Below are 17,268 nucleotides of genomic sequence, written 5' to 3'. Positions count from 1 at the left end.
AGAAGCATTCTTGTCAGGCATAAGTGTACGTATATACTTTCACCTCTACTTTTTGAAGCTTCACTGAGATATAAAGCCAGAGCGATGGGTATCAAAATAAAGAAGTTGGTATATTGAAAGAATTAACATTTGGCGTTACAATGTGACCAACTATCTAGCAAATTCAAAGGAATAGGCCCATGCAACAGTCAAATTAATAGAAGACCTCAGAAAAAAAAATAGTGGATGGAAGATCACCAGAGCAAAATCAAGAACCTTGTCATGCAAAAGCCGTAAGTATTTAAAACACGTAATAGGAAATGCCCCCATTTACAACTGCAACAAAATTTAAATTACCTAAGAAGAAGCCTAACAAAAATCGAGAAGGTCTTTATGGAGGCAATTATGCAAGTTTACTGATAGATTCAAACTGAAGAGTTCCTAAATAAATAGAACCTTGGGCTTCTGCCTTCTGTTCCAAAATCTACCCTGGAAAGCTATAGGAGAGAGAATAAATTTTAAAATATGTATATGGACAATGTAATCTAAACAACAAAACAGGAGAAACCCTTGGGGAAGATTGAAGACAGTGGTGAGCTGTTATTTGTGTTTGGGGTGGTGGTCGTGGGAAGTTAGGAGGGTCTGCAGCCTGCATAGGTGCAGACGACCGGATGGGAAAAAGGAAAAGTTTAAACTTCTGCCCCTACTTCAGTGTGGATATTGGAGGCAACCGATCAGACCATAGATGCAGGTATCTCTGGGGTGATACCAGCACAGCAGGAATGATGGGACGATTGAGCAAGTAGGACCCCAGAGTCTGTGTCAATAACACCTGAAATCACCTTAGTGGGTGAGGACAGAACTTTTTTCAAATTTACCATTTTAATAAAAGATAAGACTGGACTATAAATAGAGTGTCAAGATCAGAGGAAATCAGGCAGAGTAGCGATGGGTATGCCTTCCTTTAACTTGGTGAGATGCAAAATTTATCTCTGACTCTGGATGAGGTTTTGAGAAAATGAAAGCCAGTCCCCTGGACTACAAAACATTAGATACTTCAAAAGAACAGGACTCTCCCCATTTCCCGTTGCCCATCTGTGGATGATACTGGCCAGCAGTATCCATCTCGGCTGCGGATGCTCGTCGAAGCATGCTAAAAACATACACAGAGACAACCAGGTCCTGTGGGGGAATAGGGACAGAAGGGCCACTCCTCACGTGGGGAGCACCTTTGGCCACCCTCTCTCCTGGAGGGCGCCGTGGCCACTCCTCACATGGGGAGCGCCCCGTGTCCATACCCAAAAGGTTTTTATTGAGAAAACAGACTTAGTTTGTGGATTCACAGTCTGGCAGAAAAGATCAAAAGATGTAAACAACTTACAAAGGTGGGGGCAGCACTCCTGCTGAGAATCCAGGCAAGGTTTGGGGTTTTTAGTATATGAAAGAGGTACAGGTTCCAAAAGTTCCCTGCCTGTGCTTTTAAATTCCAAGATGATAACATCCTCCAGCAAACAGATCTCACAGGATCTTGCATATTCTATGTCCCAGGCCTGATTACCCCAGGGGTCCGCTGTTTCTGGTCTGGGCTGTTTCGCCCCTGCAGGTCTCAGAAGACAAAGGCAGCCGGGAGACTTGGATTTCTCACATCCAAGAGCAAAGACTCAGGCTTTGACAAAGCGAAAGGGGGCAGGGGTTGATGTCTGGTCACCCCTTCATTTCCACAGCCCCGTGAGTCTTGTCCCTGTCATTCCTTCATGAATGCGTCTGTCTTAGATTCATTCTCTATCCAAGAGAATCATTACCTGTTATTGACTGTCGTTCAAGCATGAGGAATGAGGCATATGAACAGGCAGCGTTCATGCCAGGGAAATAAGTTTTGTCTCCTTCAGTGGCTCCTGGTCTGGAGGTCTTTCACTCAGCCTAAGTCACGGGGGGTTATAGCTTCCTGAGACCAGGCAGGGTGGCCCGCAACACCCATCATCTTCCACGCAGGAAATAAATCCTTTAGAACAAAATGTTTCAAAAATCTGCATGGTGCATTTACAGAATGGAATACTATGCTGCAGAAAGAAAGAAGGAGCTCCTACCCTCCATGACAGCATGGATGGAACTGGAGAGCATTATGCTAAGTCAAATAAGTCAGGTGGTGAAGGACAAATACCACATGGTCTCACCTATAAGTGAAACCTAATCAACAAAATAAACAAGCAAGCAAAACATAACCAGAGACATTGAAATAAAAAAAAACAAACTGACAGTAACCAGATGGGAGGAGGGAGGAAATAAGGGGGAGGAGGGGAAGGGTCGTCAAGGAACATGTATAAAGAACACATGGACAAAGCCAAAGGGGGTAGGATTGAGGATGGGAGGTGTGGGTGGGTGGAGCAGGGGAGTGGTGGGGGTAAACTGGACACAACTGTACTTGAACAACAACAACAAAAAAGGAAAGAATACTTCACAGGAAAAATAACCTGGCTTCCTGGTAAACAGAAGCTATGAGAATCGGAGTTCTTCTCTAACCCTGCCTCACTGTCCTGGGCACTGCATTTCCCCCAGTGGCACCTGTGAGGAAACTACAGTGGTATCTACAAGTGTGGTGATGACCTTTCACAGTAAGGACTGTGGGATCCACCCGCCACAGAAAAGAGGGGCGTGCAGAACCCAGGTCTGCTGCTACTGTCAGCTCTGGGGGCGGAGGGCTCCAGGCAGGGCTGTTAAGCTGAGCACTCCCAGTCCCCACCACTTCAGGGAACTGGGGGAGGCTGAGCTTTGGTCTGAGGGCCACAGGGTCAGGTCCGCAGAGGGCAGGGGCCCACGTCCCTTCGGGTGAAGGTGAGGACCAGAGGAAAGACAGCATGTTCCCCTCGGATTGGATTCCAGCTCCACTCCTGCTCTCAGCACTGGGGGCCCCAGATATGTTTTCTGGATGTGACCTCCAGTGAGTTCTGCACAGGAAGTCCGAGAGAGGTGAGGGCTGCCTCTGGGAGGCCCACTTCTGGTCCTTAGAGGGAAGGAATCCAGTCCGGCACAGATTGAAAGTATGAACCCTGAAGAAGGACTGAGAGACGCCCCCCCCCCACCCCATCGCAGAACCCAGGTTAGCCCCTGCTGTCAGCACTGAGAGTCCTGGGGCTGGGTTGTCTGGTTGAGTACTATTTCTCACAACCCACCCGCCCCCACCTCCTCAGGAGAGCAAGACAAGGTCTGAGGGGAGCAACCTCAGATGCGCAGGGGGCAGGGCCCCGACTCTGCCTGGAATCTAGGTGAGAGCCAGAGGGAGGCCTGGAGGACCCCACGAAATCCATCTCAGTCTCTGCCAGCAGTCCTGGGAATTCTCCGGGCTTGGTGCCCTGATGTGACGTCCACACTTCACCTGGGGGTCTCAAGGCATTGAGGGCCTAGGTCTGAGTGGCTCAGCCTCCTGCTTAACAGAAGGAGGTTCCCAGGACCTGCCAGGGCTCAAGGTGAGAACCGGGAGGGAAGAGAAAGGGACTCTGAACCCTAGAACAGTCAGTCCTGGGAGGCCCAGTGGGCAGGATGAGCAGAAACAGCGATTCATAACTTCCATGTCTTCTGGTTCTGACACTCTGGGGGCTCTGTGTAAGGGCTCAGCCTCTCGGGTCTGCAGAGGGTGTGCCCAGGACATGACCAGAGTCAACTGTGAAGACCCTGAGGGAGATGGAGGGCACCTGGGCCCCTGAGCGGTATCAATCTGGCAGGTCTCAGGGGGCAAGGTGGGAGGGTTGGGTGGGGGGATGACCACACAAGGTGTTTTTCGGGTCTGAGAGACCCGGGGGTAGGGTGGTGGGGGGGGGGGGGGGTGGTGGTATAAAGAGCTGGGCTTCAGGTAGCAGAGCAGAGGACCCCAGGTCCTGCTGATGTCAACTTGAGGACCTTGAGGGGAAAATAGGTGACCCTGGACACTGGAATGAAGTCCTGGGAGGCGAGTGGGTGGGGCATCCACAGGTAGCATTTCCTGACTTCTGTATCCAGGTCTGAGAGGCTGTGGGGTTCCGTGTAAGGAGCAAAGCCACAGGTCGGCTCAGGGGACCCTGGACTCCACAACCTAGGGGACCCCGTAAAAGCCCACCTCTGCTCTCAGCCATGGGAGCTCTCCGTAGCAAATGACCAAGTGCGGCATTTCCTGACTTCCGTATGTATCCGGGTCTGAGTGAGACTTGGGACTTGATGAAAATTGTAGGGCCTCAGGTCCACAGAGGGGATACAGAGGTACTGCCCAGGAGTCACGTGGCACTTCCTCACTTTTGCATCCGTTTCTGAGAGGCTCTGGGGTTTGGTGTAAGGAGCAGAGCCTCAGGTGAGCAGGGGATATGCCCAGGACCTGCCAGAGTCAAGGTGGGGACCCTGAGGGAAGACTGAGAGGATCAAAGACCCCTAAACAGAAGGGAGTCCACAGAAGGCTTCGCTGCTGAAAGTCTTGGGAGGCTCAACGATGAATGAGCACCCAGAGAAGACACCACAGAAGCCCATACCTGATGTCAGCCTTGGGAATTCAGGGGGAGGAATGACACATTCAGCAGAGGGGAGGACCCAGGTCCTGCCATTGTCAAGGTGAGGAGGATACAAAGGGAGGACTGAGGGACTCTGGACCCTACAGCAGAGAGGAGCCTGCATAACCCCTACTGTGAACCCTGGGAGGCCCCAGGCCCGATGACCACATGCTTTGTTCCTGACTTGGGCATCTGTTTGTGAAAGAATGAGGACTTGGTAAAAGGAGCAGGCCCTCAGGTTATTAGAGGGGAGAGTTCAGGTCCCACTGAGAGTCAAGGTGAGGACCCCGAGGGAAGACTAGGGGCCTCTGGCACCTGAGGTCTGAAGGGTCAGCCTCCCTCCAGGCAGGCAGAGGAATGGAGCCCAGGCTTTGCCAGGACACAAGGTAAGGACTCCAGGTAGGACTTAGGAAGACCCCTAGCAAACGTTGAAGGGTCCCCACTGTTCCCTCTCCCTGCCATCAACACAGGGAAAGCAGCACAGCAGGGCTGTTGGTGTGGGTTGCTTCCAGACTTCTGCCTGAGAGGTGGCAAAGGAAGGTGAGGGCATTGTCCTGAAGGGCCTGGATGCAAGTGCAGTAGTCAAATTGTTGGGTTTTGAGGCAAGATGAGGGCACCTCCCACCCCCAGCAAAACAGAGACCAGCTGGCTCAGGCCGTGCTGGCACAGCTAGCTGGGTTGCTCAGGGTCCTGGATAGTGGATGTGATGTGTCCTGAAGTCCACCTTGGAGTTCTCAGGGAGATGAGGGCATTTGGTCTGAGGAGGTGTAGCTGAGGTGATGAGAGGGAGGGGTCCAAGGCCCTATGGGCTTCAAGGTGAGAACCCTCAGGGAGGACTGAGAGGGCTCCACCCTAGGCAGAAACGTTGCCAACTCTCATACACCAGAAAACCCCAGCAGTCAGCCCTGGGAGGGCTGGAGGATATCAGGAAGAGACTCCTCCCCACTTTCTCCTTGTGAAGGGGTGTCTGCAAGAGGGTGGCCTTGGCTTGCAGTAGGCATTCTCAGTTCAGCAAAAAGGAAAGGTCCCAGGCCCTCCATGAGTAAGCATGGTTTCCTTGGGGAGGACCGAGGCTCCCACCCTTCAAACAAAAGGGGAGCCTGAAACCCACTCTGTGCTGCCGTCAGTCTTGGGAAACCCCTGGCATGGGTCTGTGGAGGTGGTTCCACCTCGATCCTGTCCCAGGGCACTTGGGAAGTTGAGAGCTTTGGTCAGAAAGGACGACCAGTTCGTGAAAAGAAGGGCCGAGTTTTTACCAGGGTCGGGAAGGGTCTGAACCCTTCCTTGGGGATCTGCACAGATACATTTAACATTAACGAAAATTTATGAAGATGGAGTTGATGATATGAAGTGTACCATTAATAAAGCCTGGGTACAGTCAAAGCAAGAGAGAAGCAAGCCAAAGGAGACACATAATTTTGAGACTTTAAAGTGCTTTTGGGAACTGTGATGAGGAAATATTGATGTTTCCAAGTAAAGGCATTTTGGTGAGCTGCACAGACGATTTAACAGATAATGTTACAGAGCCTTCTTCTAAGTAAAGGCAATGAATTCTCCCACTGGTGGGTTTATTTAAATAAAATATGCTGTGTTTTAAAAAGTAAGAGACCCCAAAGCATCAATCAGTCCCCTGTCCTAACCATCGGGAGTCCCCAAGCAGGGGTGCCTGGATGTGACATCCTCTCCCTTTCCACATGCTTGCTTCTTCTGACAGTTTCTCACTGAGGGTAGTTAGTCAGGGTGATTTCTGGTCGTCAGGAGTTCTGTCCATGCCCAGCCAGGAAGAAAGGCAAGCATCTTGAGGACAGACTAAGGGGACACTCTACTCAGAACAGATGGGCCCAGGCCCTGCTGTCAGTCATGGTGGAACCTGTGCAGACTGGGGAACAGATGGGCCTCCTGTTCACATTTGTCTCAGAGCTCCCAGGAAGGTGAGGCCCTTAGTCTGAGAGGACAATGTCCTCGGGGTGTATACTTGCTCAACAGAGAGAGGAGTCCCAGGTTCTGCCAGGAATCAAGGTGAGGACCCAGAAGGGGGAGTGGGGGTGTCCCAATTTTCAGAACAAGAGTGGGCTCCACAGAAATCTGCCTTGCTCTGAGTGTTAGCCCTGAAGGCCCCAGGCAGTGCCGTCAGCCTGAGCCCCTTCTCATTTTCAGATCGGTCCTCTCAGGGAGAGGAGGGCTTTGGTCTGAAGGCCTGGACTCAGGTCAACTGGGGCAGGATTCCGGGCTTGCCAGAATCAAGGTGAAGAATGAGGGGAACCAGAGCACATGGGAACCAAGATCTACCCAACCCCTCCTGTCAGCCATGGGGAAACTCAGAATGGTGCATGGAATGGCTCAACTCACTTCCTCTTCTGGTATCTATTGGAGGTGCAGCCTAAGTCTAAGTAGAGTGAGCTCACTCAGCAGAGTGAGTTGTCTGAGACCCTGCAGGGTGTCCTGGTGAGGAAATGATTGGAACCTTAGCCCAAGATAGATGGACCCAAAACTTTGGTCACTTCTTCTTGATCCCATGGGAGGCTCTGGGCACGTGTGACCAGATGTGGAGCCCCCTCATTTTCTTCTCTTCGGGGTCAGGGAAGTGTGGTCTTGTTCTGAGAGTTTAGTCACAGGCCAGCGGGAGGCGGGTGAGGGGCCAGGCCCTGGCAGGGGAAAGGTGAGGATCCTGAGTGTGCAAGGAAAAGACCACCCACCCAGGACAGAGGGGACCGCACAGAGTTCCACCACCACTCCTGTCAGAACTGAGATCCCAGGTCTGTGCTTGCCATCTGCATGCTGAGGTGCTCCTTCGTTTCCTCTTACAGGGGTTCCAGCTTCCAGGAGGTAAGAAATTTTGTCTGAGCTACATATTCTCAGGCCACCGAGCAGTGGAAGGCCAGGCAGTGCCAGGAGTGTAGGTGAGGTGACCACCCTGATTATGATTATGTACACAGGGATTTCCCCCCACACCAGATCAGAGGGGATCCCACAGCACCTGACACCTCCATGCCCCATCGTCAGCCCCAGAACTGTGGGCTTGGCCTTCTGTACACAGAGCAGTCATTTCACTTCCTACTTCAGGTTCTTAGTTCTTCAGGCTGATCAGGAGTGACCCCTGTGAGGCCGGAGAGCACCCGTAAAGTGGGGGCCTGTAAGTTGCCTTTGTCAGGGCCGCCTAGGGTGTGTTTCTCAGGTGACACTTCTCTCACTCCCTCTCTCCCACAGGCCCGTGGGCCCCCATCACCCACCTTCTTCCCACACTCCAATAGCTTTCCCACCAAGAGTCACCATGCCTTGCCATCAAATGAGTGAGCTCTGCAAGCTTGAGGAAGACCATCAGGACCCCAGAGGGGCCCAGGTGGAGGAGCAGCTGTTTTGGGGATGCAGAGGAGGAGGTTGTGTCTCCCTCCTCCTTAGCTTCCTCCCCCTCAATCCTGTTTCCATACCGCCTAGAGGGGGTGGCTGCTGCTGAGACACCAAGTCCTCTCCAGAGTCCTCCAGGGGTGCCTGCCCTCCCCTCTGTGCCATGGCAGCCCCTCCATGGAGCCAATATGAAGATGAGGGCTCCAGCAGCCAAGAAAAGGAGGTGCCCAGCACGTGGGAGGTCCCAGAAGATGCCAATTCCATGCACACACAAAAAAGCCCCGCAGTTGAAGATGACAGAAATGGTAGAGTTCCTGCTCCTGAAGTGTCATGCAAAGAAGCCCACCACAGAGGCAGAAATTCTGAGTAGCATCATCAGAGAGTACCAGGACCACTTCCCTGAGATCCTGAGCCAAGACTTGAAGTGCATGCAGCTTGTATTTGGCATCGAAGTGAAGGAAGTGGGCCCCAGTGACCACCCCTCTGTCCTGGTCAGCACTCTGGACCTCACCTTTGATGAGATGGTGAGCGATGGGCACAGATTTCCCAACACTGGCCTCCTGGTCACACTTCCATGGGTGATCGCCACGGAGGGCGATTGTGCCACTGAGGAGGAAGTCTGGGAGGCGCTGGAGGTCATGGGCATGCATGATGGGAAGGAGCACTGGATCTATGGGGAGCCCAGGGAGCTCGTCACCAAAGTGTGGGTGCAGGAAAAGTACCTGGTGTACTGGCAGGTGCCCAGTAAGCGATCCTGCATGTTCCGAGTTTCTGTGGGGTCCCAGGGCCCATGCTGAAACCAGCAAGTTGAAAGCCCTCAAGTTTTTGGTCAGAGTTAATGCCAGGGATCCCAGTTCCTTCCCTTCTCTGTCTGAAGGGACTAAGAGTGAGGAGGAAGAGGGGGCCTGAGCCAGAGTTGCATACAGGCACGTTTCAGGCCCATGTTCAGTAGCTTCGCTCGCTTGGTATGAAGTGGGGCTCATTCTCCACTCTGTGATTGAGGAGTGAGCAGTCAGAGTTCTAGGTAGTGAGGCTCAGGGCGAGTTGGGGGAACAAGAGCTGTAGCACCATTTGATTTCTGTTCTCTGTGATAACTTAGAATTTGATCTTTGTTTCCTTTGGGAACTTTCCATATATCGTTCCTTTTAATAGAAGGTTTAATAACCTACACCATCAAAGTTTGTGAATGACATTGCTCACACCATATATTTGTATTTGTCCAAGTTTGTGATCCTGAACGAGATAACATGGCATTAGAACAGCATTTTCATGGAACTATGAAATAACTCAGCAGTTCAGTCAATGGAGTCAAGAAATAAAGAAATAAAAGCAAAGGGTTGTTAGTTCTTGCTTCTTATCCCTTCTTGTCTGTCATTCTATGAAACATTATTTAAGTATCCTTGGATTTCCTGGTTCATTCATGGTGGGTGGGAAATGTGAGACTTCCGCAATAGTGTCAACAATAAAATTAACTAGTTGTTAGTTAGTTAGTTAGTTAGTTAAAAAGAAAAGAAAGAAAGTGGAGAATTTCATCTGAATAAAGATGACCCACTGCTCAGTGGTTCATTCACTCCCCAGACATTCAGTGGAGCCTCTGTCCTCTGAAGGCCCTGTGCAAGTAGTGGTGACACGAGCATAAGCAGGACATACCCACCTACAGAATGACAGTGTGGGAGCAACAGTCATATACGGAAAGTGATGGGGTGTCCCTAAGTCCATGATATCCCCACTCTTCCCAGCCCATGGCCCACCTTCTACGTCACAGATCAATTTCTCTTCTCATTACTATGCATGACATCTCTCAAGACAAACAAATAGCAGGACCCTGAGGGGCCCAGGTAGTAGTAAAAGCCGTGCCTATAGGGAAGGAAGGTGGCAAATGAGAAATCAAGACATCAATTTGGGGACTGTCTGAGCATGTTGAGAGGGTTGAGTCTCTTGCCAGGTGCCGGCATTTCGTGACCAGTTCCTGGCACTTTCCCGCACGACAGCACCCTTCTCCCTGGCGTCTTAGAGGTTTCCCCATTGCTCCCCTCCTGTCAGGACCACTGGAACGTGGTATGCCAACATGCTCATACCCTTGCCATCTCCCGTCTGAAGGACTGCACAGGATCTACTTGCCCTCGCCCTGAACACAGAGGCTTCCTACTCCCTGCAGGGAGCCCCCTTGCTCTCCCATAGCTCACCCTCGATCCTGTCTGGTAGCCACAGCCCTTTAAGTGGAAAGTGTTACTTTAGAACCTGATGTTTAGATACCTTGTCATCCCTCCTTGGGACTCTTCCAATGCAGTCTCTGTTTTCCAGATGGGCTGTGAGCACAGTTTGATTGTGCCTATATTCTACTGGGCCTTTGGATAGAACCCTGAAGATACACAGAGGATTTATGAAGCCACCCAGTGCTTATAGTAGAAGTTTAATGGGATTCTTATCTGAAGCTGGGAGCTGAACATGTGCACAAATGAAAGAGCTTATTTAGCTGGCCAGAAATTAATGCCTCAATATAAATGGTAGATGAGGAGCAAACATGGACTGAAACCAAATTTCTTCTAAAAATATTTAACACCCCCCCCCAACCCCGCCACCGAGGAATCCTCCTAGGAGGTGAGAAATGGTTCCTTGGTGGACTTGTTAGGTGAAATTTAAAAAGAAAAACAAAATAATTAGCCACCCTCCCTCTGTCTCTTGTCTGGTCCCTGCCCCACAGGAAAGTCGTGTCTTTTTCAGTGAGTCTAAATGCATCTGTGCAGGTGTTCGGGCAAGTTCACTCATATGGAGGGTAGCAGAGACTCGCAGGTTAAAAAGTTACCCATGCATCCGAAGGGAGGAGAGCATTCTCAGCCTACTGATACTATAGACAGTATTACAGTATTGCAAAGGGAAGTGAAGAAAGGCACTATTGAGTGAGGAAGGGGAACCCTCCCTGAGGAGATTTACACGACCCTCTTACAGTTACATGTGGTTCTGTATTTGAAGGCATCTGTCACATAGTAGGCACTTAAAAACTCAGAGACTTTCAAGAGAAATCTGACCACAGGAAGTCCTCCAAGCAATGAGGATGGTTGTCGTCACAACCAATTACGATGGTTGCTTTCTTATGAGCACCAACAATGTGACAGTGCATGAGAGGGACTTCAGTGCCCACCCCTTTCTTCTCTTGCTTTCCTTCCTGAACAAGGTGCATGCTACATTGCCAGTCCACTTGTAGTTAGGAAGGGCCATGTGACAACCCTTCGCCACTGAGACATGATCGGAAGCATCGTTTATCACATCCACACATTTGACAGCCAGTATGCCAGTTCCGTGCTCTCTCCCTCAGTTCACCAGCAAATATGGTGGCTCCATGTTGAGATGCAGCCTGGATCCATGGTCACCTAGATCAGGGGGCCCCTGCCAAACGGCATCAGGATGTATTTCTGTTCTACTATTTCCATCATTAGGCTTATATAAATATTTTGTAATATAAAGACTACTATGTATTGCATGGATTCTTGTTGCAAAAAAACTCTAATAACAGACAAATCACAGTTTCCCCCTTTTCAAAATTCCTCCCCAATTCAGCCCCCTCCTCAGAGGTCACCACAAATGACATGATGGCATATATGATTTCAAAGCTTATACTAGCTTTTTTTCATACACAGGTGTGCTATGAAACATGAGGCATTACCCATGATGTACATATCGATCTGTCGCATGCCTTCACCGCTTAATAATTTGGAAACAGGACATTCCCGTGATAGCACACATAGACCTTCCTCACTTTTGCAAGGAAAACAATCAACCCTATTCAAAAGTGAGCAATGGAATCAAACAGACATTTCTCCAGAGAAGATATTCACATGACAATGAGCAAATTAAAAGATGCTCCATATCACTAATCCAAGAAAAAAATACAATCAGGAAATCATAAGTGTTAGCAAAGATTGGGAGAAATTGGAACCCCTGTGCACTGTTGGTGGGGCTGTAAATTGACACAGGCACCTTGGAAAACAGTATGGTGTCTCCTCAAAAAAGAAAAACAATTACCATATGATCCAGTGATCCTACCTCTGAGTATATGCCCTCTAAAATTGAAATCTGGACCTCCAAATGAGATTTGTACACCCATGTCCACGGCAGCATAGCTCATGATAGCTAAAATGTGAAAGCAAACCAAGCATCTATCAATAGACAAATGGATAAGCAAAATGTGATTTAACGGAATGTTATTCAGCCTCCAAAAGAAAGAAAATTCTGACATACGCTGCAACACAGATGAGCCTTGAGGACATTATGCTAAGGGGAAGAAGCCAGACACAAAAACACAAATGCTGTGTGATCCCCTGATATGAGGTACTTTGAGTATTCAAATTCCTACAGGTGGAAAGTAGAAAGGTAGGTGCCAGGGACTGAGGAGAAGGGGCAATGAGGGGTTATGGTTTAATGGGACTAGAGCTTCAGTTTTGCAAGAAGGAAAGAATTCTGGAGATGGGTGGTGGTGATGGTTGCACAGCAAAAAGAATCGTACTTAATAGCACTGTGCTGTACATTTAAAAACGGTTAGGATGGCAAATTTTATGTTTTGTGTATTTTACCACCATAAGAAAATACATTTTATTTAAAAATCACACAGTGTGACAGAAATGAACAGCGTCTTTGATCGCCTCATCAACAGACTGGACACAACTGGGGACACGATGAGCAAGCTTGAAGAAATGTCAACAGAAACCTCCAAAACTGAAATGTGAAGAGAACAAAGAATGAAAATGGTGGGAGTACATATCCGAGAAATGCTGGACCAGTACAAAAGTTATAAGGTATGCATAAGTGGAAAAGGAGAAAAGGAGAAAAGAGAAAGAAACAGGAAAGATATTTCAGGTGCCAATGGCAGAGGATGTGCCAAAATCAATTAGTGACATGAAACCACACATTCAGGAAGCTCAGAAAACACCAAGTAGGATCAACAACAACAACAAAACATCTGCTTTAGGCATATCATATTCAAAGTGCAGAAAATCAAAGAGAAAGGAAACTTAACAGAAGCCGAGTTAACCAAAAGTGTGAGAGGAATCCAACTCTGTTACTTCTCGGCCTGTGCCCCTGCCACTTGGCCAGCGAGCCAGATCCATGGAAGGGAAGTGCACAGTAGTGTGGGGAGTCTAGCTTTGAGCTAGAGGACCAGAAGGGGGTCCCCTGGGAGCCAGGGAGAGTGGTGAAGGCAGGCAGCTCCAAATAGTTTGGGCTGTCCATGACCAGTCTGGATGACCTGCACAGGTGTTGTGTGTGGAAAGTGCCAGAGCTGGGCCCACCCAGGTGTGTCCTAGTCAGCACTGTGAGGTGTGCTCCCAGGCTCAGCAAGTCCATTTGGATTCCTGGCACTTGCAAAAGCAGCAAGGCGAGTTTTCCTCAGGAGGACAAAAGCTTCCAGGAGCAGTTCTGGAAAACCTAGATCCTTAAGCCCTCCCCAGGTGTTGGGTTTCATTTTTCCTGCATCCTTACTCAGTCAGCAAACTTTACATTGTTATCTTCCTCAATTGTCCTCTCTTCTCCCCTAGTCTGCTTCAACTGGAAGGGTCGTATGCAGGAGGAACAAAAAGTATTATCCTCAAACATTGTCATTCAGGTGAACCAGAAAAACATGTCATGTTCCAGAAGTGGCCAGGACGAAATTCTGAATTTTCCACAGTTTCAAAATGGGTTTCCATAACCCTTTTCATCCCGCCTGCTTCTCCATTGAGGGGTAGGGAAAAGGGCAATGCCTTTCTGGAGACTGCTCAGTGAGTACTGGTGCGAGCACCAGGAGAGAGGTGAGGAAGCAGACAATCAGTCCTGGTTGCAAACTGGAACTCATCGGGCCAGACTACCAGTCCTGCACAACAAATCAGTGCAGAAGACCCTCCCGAGAGGGGGTCCAAGTCAGAGTGCATGGAGGGCTCCCAGTCACTGTGAGGGGTCCTGTCACCACATGAAGCCTCCACAGGCATCTCGAGTGAGGAGTGCAATTGTCTGCATCAGAAATGCAGCGTCCCGGACCAGTCCTGACTCACTGGGTCCCATGAGAGATCAAGCCCTTCATCCCCGACATCTACAAGGGACCCAGATGGCACAGGACAGCACTCGGGATGTCTTGACAGATTCAGCCTCCACAGAGAGGTATCCCAAATCTGCAATAGTGCCAGAGTCCAGAGCCCGTTCAACTGAGCTTTGCTGGCTTCCATTCAACACCCGACCTGCTGAAGCTGAAACAGCCTTTAGTGAACAGTTTCAGGTTGTAGATTAGAGTGAAAGGCCTTTGTGAATTTGGGGTCCCAAGACTCAAGGGTTTATTTTCCTGCCTTGTCAGCCTTTAAGTCCCTCCCCAGTGGACCCCTGAAAACCATGCACCTCAGGTCCAATAACCACCAGCCTCTAAGGGGCAGCCATGTGATTGCAAGAGAGCTCATTAGCAAACACTAGGGTTCCAGCGGTTGGGGGCTGATCAGGAAAAAGGCATCACCAGGAGAGGCAGCAATACACAAGGAGCTTTACTGCATGGGGCCTGAACTGGGCTGAGGTAGAGGGGAGTCCCTCACAGCAGGAGTCCCTCCATGGGTTTCAGGGCCAGGAGGGCACAGTCTAGAAGGGAGTGCTGTGGTCTCAATGTTTGTGTGCCCCCTAGAAGGCTGATGTTGAAACACTAACCCCCAAAGATGACGGCATTAGGAGGTTGGTCCTTTGGGAGGTGCTTATGTCAGGAGGGCTGAGCCCTCAGGGGTGGGAGTAGCACCTTATAAAGGGGCCCCAGAGAGATCCCAGCCCTTTCCACCATGTGAGGACACAGAGAGGAAGGCCCTCACTGTAGCATGCTGGCGCCTTAATCTTGGACTTCCAGCCTCCAGAACAGTGTGAAATAAATTTCTGTAGTTGGTAAGTGACTCAATCTGTGGTATTTTGTTATGGCAGCCTGATTGGACTAAAGGAGAAAGGCGAGGGAACAGCTGGAAGAGTGGCATTGGAGAGCGGCTCTGTGTCCAAGTGATGTTGCTCAGCAGCTCCAGGGAGTGGCGTGGCGTCTTAGAACCACAAGGCTCTATCTTACCTACTCTCAGAAGCTCGGCTATTCCCAGGGGCCCCATAGCCCAGAGCTCAGCACATTCTCTATGGCTGCAAGGCTGTGCAGAAGCAACAGACTAAGACTCTGAGAGGCCACTTAATGTCAAACAGATATATTTTCTCCCAGAATGACTAAAATGATTAATTTTGTTTCAGATCTACCGCAATACCAACTTTCTTTCTTTCTTTTTAATTTTATCGTTGTTCAAGCACAGTTGTCTGCATTTCCCCCTGCCACTCCCCCCTGACGAAACCAGCCACCTGACCTCCCCCTGCCATGATCCTACACATTCTTGGTTTTGTCCATGTGTCCTTTGAAGTTTTTCCCCAAACCCTTCCTCCGTTTTCCCCCATTATCCCCTCCCCGCTCCCCTCTGGTTACTATCAGTTTGTTCTTAATTTCAATGTCTCTGGTTATAATTTGCTTCCTGGTTTCTTTTGTTGATTAGGTTCTACTTAAAGGTGCGATCATATGGTATTTGTCTTTCACCACCTGGCTTATTTCACTTAGCATACTGCTCTCCAGTTCCATCCATGCTGTCACAAGGGTAGGAGCTCCTTCTTTCTTTCAGCTGCTGTGCAGTATTCCATTGTGTGAATGTACCATAGTTTTTGATCCATTCATTTGCTGGTGGGCACTTAGGTTGCTTCCAGCACTTGGCTATTGTAAATTGTCCTGCTATGAACATTGGGGTGCACAGGTTCTTTTGAATTGGTGTTTCAGGGCCCTTAGGGTATAATCCCAGCAGTGGAAGTGCTGGGTCAAAAGGCAGTTCCAGTTTTAGTTTTCTGAAGAAATTTCATACTGTTTTCCATAGTGGCTGCACCAGTCTGCACTCCCACCAACAGTGCACTAGGGTTCCCTTTTCTCCTCATCCTCTCCAACACTTGTTGTTTGTTGATTTGATTAGGATGGCCATTCTGGCCGGTGTGACGTGGTATCTCCTTGTGATTTTAATTTGTTTCGCTCTGATGGCTAGAGATGCTGAGCATCTTTTCATATGTCTCTGGGCCCTCCGTATATCCTCCTTGGAGAAATGTCTGTTCAGGCCTTTTGCCCATTTTCTAATTGGGTTGTTTGTCTTCATGGAGTGGACGCGTGTCAGTTGTTTATATATTTTGGAGGTCAAACCGTTGTCCAAGGTACCGTTGGCAAATATGTTTTCCCATACAGTTGGTTCTCTTTTCATTTTAATGCTGTTTTCTTTAGTCATGTAGAAGCTTTTTGTTTTGATGAGATCCCATTTGTTTTTTTCTTTCCAATATGTCCCTTGCTCCAGAAGACCTATGGGGGAAAATATTGCCACGTGCAATATCTGAGATTTTCCTGCCTATGTCTTCCTACAGGGCTTTCATGGTGTCATGACTTATATTTCAGTCTTTTATCCACCTTGAATTTATTTTTGTGTATGGTGTAAGTTGGTGATTGAGTTTCTTTCTGTTTTGCATGTAGCTTTCCAGGTCACCCAACACCACTTGTCAAAGGGGCCATTTTTACTCAATTTTATGCGTCTGTCCTTTTTGTCAAATATTAATTGACCACAGAGACTTGGGTTTATTTTGGGGCTCTCTATTGTGTTCCATTCATCTATGTGTCTCTTCTTATGCCAGTACCAGATTGTTTTGAGTACAGTGGACTTGTAATACAGTTTGAGATCAGGTATTGTGATCCTTCTTACACTGTTCTTCTTTCTCCAAATTGCTGCAGCTATTCGCGGTTGTTCATGATTCCATATAAATTGTTGAAATATTTCTTCTACATCAGTGAAATATGTTATTGGTACTTTAATAGAGATTGCATCGAATATATGAACTGCTCTGGGTCGTATGGACATTTTGATGATAATTCTTCCAATCCATGAACATGGTACATGCTTCCATTTGTTTGTGTCTTCCTTAACTTCTTTCTCCATTTTTGTGTAGTTTTCTCAGTGCAGCCATTTTACTTCCTCGGTTAGGTTTATTCCTAGGTACTATACCTTTCTTGTTGCCATATCAAATGGGATTTTTTTCCCCTGATTTCTATTTCTGATATTTCATTGTTGGTATACAAAAATGCCTTTGATTTCTGCATATTGACTTTGTATTCTGCTGTTTCTGCCAAATTCATTTATTAGGTCGAGTAGTTTTTTGGTGGAGTCTCTAGGATTGTCTATGTACACTATCATGTCATCTGCAAACAATGAGTGTTTTGCTTCCTCTTTTCCAATTTGGACGCCTTTTCTTTCTTTTATTGTCTGATTGCTGTGGCTTGGACTTCCAATACTGTGCTGAAGAGGCGTGCTGAAAGAGGACATCTTTGTTTCATTACTGATTTTAGTGGGAAAGCTTTTACTTTTTGCCCATTGAGTATGATGTTGGCTGT

At 48.6% G+C, this 17,268-nt stretch overlaps 1 pseudogene; it reads left to right on the top strand.

The window, feature by feature from the left end:
* The first annotated feature begins 7,439 nt into the window (after positions 1 to 7,439).
* Positions 7,440 to 9,199, top strand: LOC114504673 (annotated as a pseudogene).
* Positions 9,200 to 17,268: the final 8,069 nt, after the last annotated feature.

Source organism: Phyllostomus discolor, chromosome X (genome assembly GCF_004126475.2).
Source record: "Phyllostomus discolor isolate MPI-MPIP mPhyDis1 chromosome X, mPhyDis1.pri.v3, whole genome shotgun sequence".
NCBI lineage: Eukaryota > Metazoa > Chordata > Mammalia > Chiroptera > Phyllostomidae > Phyllostomus > Phyllostomus discolor.
This window is presented reverse-complemented; position numbering and strand designations above follow the sequence as displayed.